We start from the raw sequence: 7,086 nt of genomic DNA, 5'->3' as shown, positions 1-7,086 counted from the left end.
TAACTGTCCAAAATCAAACAATCTAAATCACTAAGTCATGCGATGTCGTACTGTCAACAAACTATTGAGTACCGAAACCGGACGCTGTGGCGCTGTAGTGGAGGCATAATTTACCGTGTACTGAAATCTATACTTGTACTTATTAATCAGAAATTTAATATTTACTCTGGTTTATTTATGTTAGCAAAATGGTACTAAATTAAAGCATATTTATACACTGTCCAAATCGAAAATTCACACACTCACACAAAACTACTAACTACATACACCACTGTTAGTACTATACATAAAGACAACTAACTAAACTAAACATGCACCATTTAGTTACATGCATGTTGACGAAAATAACCTAACACATTAAATTTAAAATACATTACTCCCTCGTCGATATATACAGTCGGCTCTATTTAATTTAAAGGGGGTCAAAAATGAGAAAAGTAACACTAGGTCCAATTGACCTGACCAATTGTTTACATAATGATTGCCAAAAATTGATGCCCGGGGGGCACCTTAACGAGGTTTATGGAGGGACCCTTCCCCTGAAAGGGGAAAAGGCCCTAAAACGAACAATAACTAACCCATTCCCCCGCTAGAACTGGTTCAATTTGGAAAAGGGGATAGGAGCCCTTTTGAACTAACTTAAGCTGCCATTATGATTATTTACAGTACTATCAAACCTACTACATACATGCAATTACGAAATAAATAATGATAAATCACATTTACTGTATACACGACCAACATGCACTAATCAGGTCGTAATGTCCCTAATCCCTAATTGAATTTGGAATAACAAAAAAAATAAAGTCACTCTTTCACTTCTGCTATTATAGCTGGGCAGCAAACATGGCTTCCTAGAAAAACAGAACTGGATGCTTCACTAACTTATTGTTTCTTTACGGAAAATGTAGCTTTTTTCACTGTTTTGGGGGCTCCTACACAGCCTTCAGTGTTCAATTATGAAATTAAATCATATTTTTACCTGAATTCTATTAAAATCCTAGTTCTTTTAACGCAGATAGGTAGGCGAAAATATAAGCTGCGTATCGTAAGGTGTCTTCTATTATTCTGATAACATTGCGCCGAAAAAGCCAGAGGTAAGAGAATTCCTCCAATCAGAAAGAAAACTTTAGCCGCGGAAATTACAAAGCGAATGGAAATTTGGCAAATCCAGATATAACCGGATCTGAAAGTGACTATGGACTAGTGAGAGGGGGTGAGGGAAAGATTAGGTACCTGGCCAAAATCTACATTGGTCTGAAATTAAGGAGATTTATATCCAATAACGGAACTATGTTTTGGTATGACGTCAGAATGGTAAACCTTGTAACTATTCAAGTTATATATCCGTAAATGGGATTTACACTCAATCAAAATATAAATAAATATATTATACAGTGGGAATATGGTTACTAACAAAACCTTTGGGTTTATTATATTTAATTCGAAGTAAAGAGAGTAAGTAAATTGTGTAACTAAACCGAAATTGAATTAAAAAAAAAAATGCTAGGTACAGGGTGCGTAAAAAAAAATTGCCATTACTTTCAACTGTAATGGTATATTACATTCCTAATGGTTATTCTTATTTGTCATTTCATGTTATGTCATTTATAATAATATTTCACCAGTGAAATGAGTATTTCATGTCTGTATATGGTGAATATACTAAAGTATTTTCAATTATAGGTACCTATAATTCATCATTGTTATTGGTCTAACTATGGAATTTGTATCACTAAATGGATGTATATATACGTTGGAGTACTACATCACTGGACAACATAGGTTCTGTTCATGGAGGCATTGACAGGACTCCCATAATCGTAACATTCATCGTCATGTTTATAAATATTTCTGAAATTAAAATTTATACTGTTACTGTATGTATATTTATATTTTTTTGTATTATTGATATATTTATATATATGTAAATAAACATTATCAAATATGTAAATCTATCTTGAATATGTATAATCTGGATGAATGTTTAAAATGTTATTTAAAATCCTAGGTACATTAAATATAGTATTTGCATTTTATTATGTTTATATATATATTTATTTATAATGTCATAATAACTTGCTAAGATATATTAGGTATATTTATCTTGAAAAGTGTATTTGCTATTGATTGTTTATTGGTACGTCTATAAAAATTACAAGGACGTACATTGTCAGTTGACGTTTGACTGTAATGACTAACTTTGGTGTGTATGTGTGTGTAGTTTTGGGGTATTTTGAGTTATTGTTTGTTTTAGTTTCTTAGTTTTTCGTTTCGTTTAGTTTTGTTTTAGTTCTGGCTTATATTTTGTTTCGTTCTGGTATGTAGTGAAATGTTAGTTCTGTTTGCAAGTAACATTGACGCTTGACATAAATGGACTATGTATGAAAACGTAAAGTTTTTGATAGCAAGTTTTGGGAAAATTTGTACGATTTGGATAACCTTGTAAAAAAAATATACAGAATTTTTTTTTCCGAAGTGGGGGATGTGTGTAACGATTTCTCGTTAAATAACAAAAAAAAGAGAGATATTAAAAAAGCATTTAGGTGGAGAGGGAATTACTTAACTTCTGCGTATAAATAATATTGTTTATTTTTGACTTATCTGGAGGCTAGCGCGCTATCAATCTTAATAGTACTTAGAGCGCCACTTGTAAGGTGGTGGAATGCCGAACTAGGCTGAAAGGAGGAAGCGCGCTAGAGTTTGCCCGGCCATACAAGCGTGAAATTGGGAACGGCTAAGACTTCACCTATGAGTTCGGATAGGATTATAGTTACATTGAAGTGAACCACGAGTTTATTAAAAGTTATGGAAGAAAAATCGTATTGTGGCAATGATTACCGATATAAAGATATAGTGCTATCCAAAATCTAAATGGTGTTAAATTACACTATAATGGACTGTCCGTGGAAGTACTTTCTTAAATTATTTGGTTAGTTCATCAATATTTCCATTTTGACAATCTATTGATTGGATTGAATTTTTCCGTGAGTGGACTGTTCGTGTGGGTTATGAAGTGAATTCAGTAATTATACCGATTATCTGAGAGTGTTTCGTTAATATTGCTATTTCCGCAATCTACGAGTTAAGTATGGAATTACTCTCCCACTTCGGCAATCTATTATGCTATTTAAAGATGTACCTAGGCATAAATGTGGAGTCCTATGTAACGAAGAATTGTTGTTCGTAACTTAGCCTATGCAATCTATTAGGTAAGTTAAAGACTTACTTTCTAATATTGTATTTAATCTTCTCAATAAGTGCAATTCTGACTACTAGTTGTTTCAAATAATGAGGCTATATAGCATAAGATAGGTAATCATTGTATGTGGTTAGTTCACATTATAATTATTGAAATTAATTTCAGAAGTATAACTAAAATAGTTGTTTTGCAATAACATTACTTATACCCTAATAATATATCTATATTATTGAGAATTGTATATATCTATTTTGTATTCAATTGATACGATTCATTATTATAAAGAAGGTTCATTTAAATTCCTAAAAATTTTATTTCTGTCTAGTATATAACCCACGTCATTTCTTTAGTTTGAGAAAGATTAGTTGTAGGAGATCATTCGAATTGCATTACGTATATGGAAATTAGTATTTTAATATGAAATTTAAACAACGTGTGTAAGGTAAGATATTGGATGAGAGTTCCTCCAACATCCGCATTTCACCTTTATTTGTATTACCAAATTTTATACCCGAGAGTATCAAATAAGATTGTGTAGTGGGCATTTGGGTATTTTATTATTCTAAGCTCACTGGCCGATTCAGAATTCGTCCCTTGATGAATTTTGTTACAAACTACATAATAAACAGTTTGGTTTCATATTTTCATTCACCAAAATGATACTGTTGTAGCGTAAAATTACGTTAATTGATTTTTTTAAAACAAAATGCTTTTGATTAAACGTTTTGTTTTAAGGTGTCCCACTTTCAACTGCTAAAATTAAGGTCATCTTTACACACACACACAAACCATTTGTGTTCGCCGAATAATAAAAAGAAATGATAAATTAATTTAGAGCCATCAACGTTGATTACCAGCAAAACCGAGAAGACAATAACAGATGGAGCTTTTTATATACCTCAAGTCGTCATCAATTATTGCACGATAATAAAGAAAAACGACTTTTATAGCCATTAAACGAACGTTACGACAAACAATTGGACAAAATGACAGAACAACAGAACACAAAAAAAGTGAATGAAACTAGGAGAACGGGGGAAAATAGACTGGAAAATTATGGCAAAAGATGTCCGTGAGAAACAGAGAGAGAATAAAACGTTGCACACAAAAAGTTTTACTTAATTCCTTTCGGAACTAAAAAAATAAAAAACTGACATAAAATGAGGTACAGCTAACTTTTGTTTCTAACGAAGAGAGAAATATTATTGAAGCCAGGAGGTATGTATTTTTCGTTTTTTTCCGCAACAAAATAATAAAAAAACATGGAATTAAAAAATATAAAAGTTATCAAAAATGATTTTATATGTTTTTGTCTGTGGAGGCATATAAGCTCTGTATTGCGAATATTTTGTGTGTGTGTGTGTGTGTGTGTGTGTTAGACTTCTCCTAGAATTGTTATCAGGCGTACAGAATAAATCCCAATGCATACATTAAGCTGAAGGTTTTTTTTATTAGTTTATCTATGTTCTTTTCCCTCATATACCTATCCCCCCTTTTCATTATCTTTTTGTACCTTCATATCTTTCACGCTATTCCTGTTATCATGGTTTATGACTCTTTAGATAGCTGAAAAATGAAACATTGTAAGCTTTTTTTATTTACAAAAAAAAATCCCCCATACTTCAAAGAGAACTATACCGGTTTTTTCCCATTTCATTCTCACGGAACTAATATATACATTCCCCCCTTACTTTATTTCTCTTTTCTAGAATTGTGAAATAATTGAATAAAAAATCCTTCCTCCCCCCAAAAAAACCTGAAACCGTAAAAGCAAACACAATCAGACGTTCCATCACACCTAATACATAGGATATTCCACCCAGCACTACAACTCCCCCTTTTTTCCATTTTTCCATTTATTTTCATAAAAGAAATTTTGTAACTGTGAAAATTTTCGCCGCCATTTGTTAGTCATAAATCCATTTTTATCTCTAAGCATTTGTCTTTTGGTAATATACTAATATATATATATATATATTGTGTGTGTGTACAAGTAAATGCTTATATATATATAAATCTTAATATATATAATTTGTCTAATTTGTCTTCATTCTTTTTTAGTATTTATATTGAAATCAACACATTTTCTGTGGAACCAAATTGAACAAAAAGGCAACATTATATCTACAGGTTACTTATACATTGTGATACTTCATCACGTTTACAAAAGTGTTTTTAATGAATGAAATAGGATGAAGGACGAAAACCTATATTCTAATGTTTTGCTGTTTAATTTTCCGCTGTCAGAGATGCATGAAATGATAAAATGCTTTTTTGTTTTCTCGATAATCTTTCTACAGTGTTTATAAAGCTATAATTCATTTAAAAAAGTACGTTATTCATTAAAAATACAGTCCACATCTATTAATTAGTAGCGGCTTTGTAATGCAGTCACAAAATCACGTACCTTCCCAATGAATAGGAAAAATAATAATTAAAATATTAAATTATTATGGTCATTTACCCCTGTAAGGAATGAAGAACGACCGAACAATAATTTTAGTTACTTTAATATGGAGTAAGCAGCCCTGATTGATGTCTATAAGAGATTTCGCAACATAGAATAAGTCACAATGCTTGATGTTACCACAATATTTACGTGTTTTGGCCTGTCACTTTCTCGCGTTAGTCTGAATCACAGAACACTTCTTGAAACGCCTACTCCTATGTTCAATGTAAATACACTTTTTCCGTGACAGAAAAAACTCACGAAGAAACATGTTTTCTGTCTACCTCCTTGCAGCCGTCGGGAGAGGAGCAGTTTGTTGGTAGATGGAGCTTCTAAGCCTGTACTTGTTTTGCGCGAATACGATTAAGCGAGAGATACCTCGATGTTGCGTAGAAAGACTGACTCATATAGGTGCTAAGCGAATCTGCGGTAGGCTTCCGTAGGTGTACTTACTTAACTTAACGTAGTCATTTGACAACGCTCATTTATCGCAGATAGATGAATAAACGCAGATTTCAATAATCTTTAACTCACTACCTTTCGAATTGATTTTGAGTTTAACGTTCTTTTCAGTAGCGAGGCTATATGAGGCGGGACATATTTATTAACGTGGAATCCGAACCACTTGAGTTCCCGCCGGATATCGAACTCGGGTCTCCCACACCAAAGACGCGTACGCTAATCGCTTAGCCAGGAAGGATCTCCCATTACCTTCCGGTTTCATGGATTTCACCACTATATAGGAACCTGAAATAGATTCCAATTTATTTTAACTGTTAAGTACTAAAGCTCTTTAACACAAAACGTTCCCTTTTCAGTAAAACGTCCTAGTGCTAACTCCTTCATTGAGTGTAATTTGAACGACGGAAATTTTTCTTAGGTTTGTCTTCATACAAGTACACGCTCGCTCAACAAATTTACTTCCCCTCCAGAATCGATGATTGGCTTTATCACGACATGCACTATTTGGCACGTTATCAGTAGTGAGGAATACCAATATTATTCTTCACTAACAAAGGTCTCCACACCCTCATCTTCATCAATTACGAAGGACATCGTGTACTTTCATTATTTTCCTCTCCATTGGCTAACAGTGTTGGGTCTTCTAACTAGTATGCGTGTTTTGTTGACTCTGTGCTACCCATCCTTGTTACTGCAGTATTTGTAAGATCAGGTCTCTTCCATTTCTACTATGTTCGTATGTTGGTGTCCTTGGTGTGAGATTCCCCCCTTATGACGTGATAAGAGCTTCTATAGAGAAGATTATACTATGGGAACTCCATCTGAATGCTTCTACGTCCAACTTTTCATCTTGTTCTCAGTTAAATGACCTTTTTGACTATAACAAAAAGTGTGATTTAATCACGTGGAGAGACAATATCAACTCACTCCCAGACTCACATTTCAGTCCATGATGAATTTAAACGATATTTTC

This window comes from Thermobia domestica, chromosome 14 (assembly GCF_964235325.1).
Source record: "Thermobia domestica chromosome 14, izTheDome1.hap1.1, whole genome shotgun sequence".
Taxonomy (NCBI): Eukaryota; Metazoa; Arthropoda; class Insecta; order Zygentoma; family Lepismatidae; genus Thermobia; species Thermobia domestica.
Note: the sequence above shows the minus strand (reverse complement) of the source record.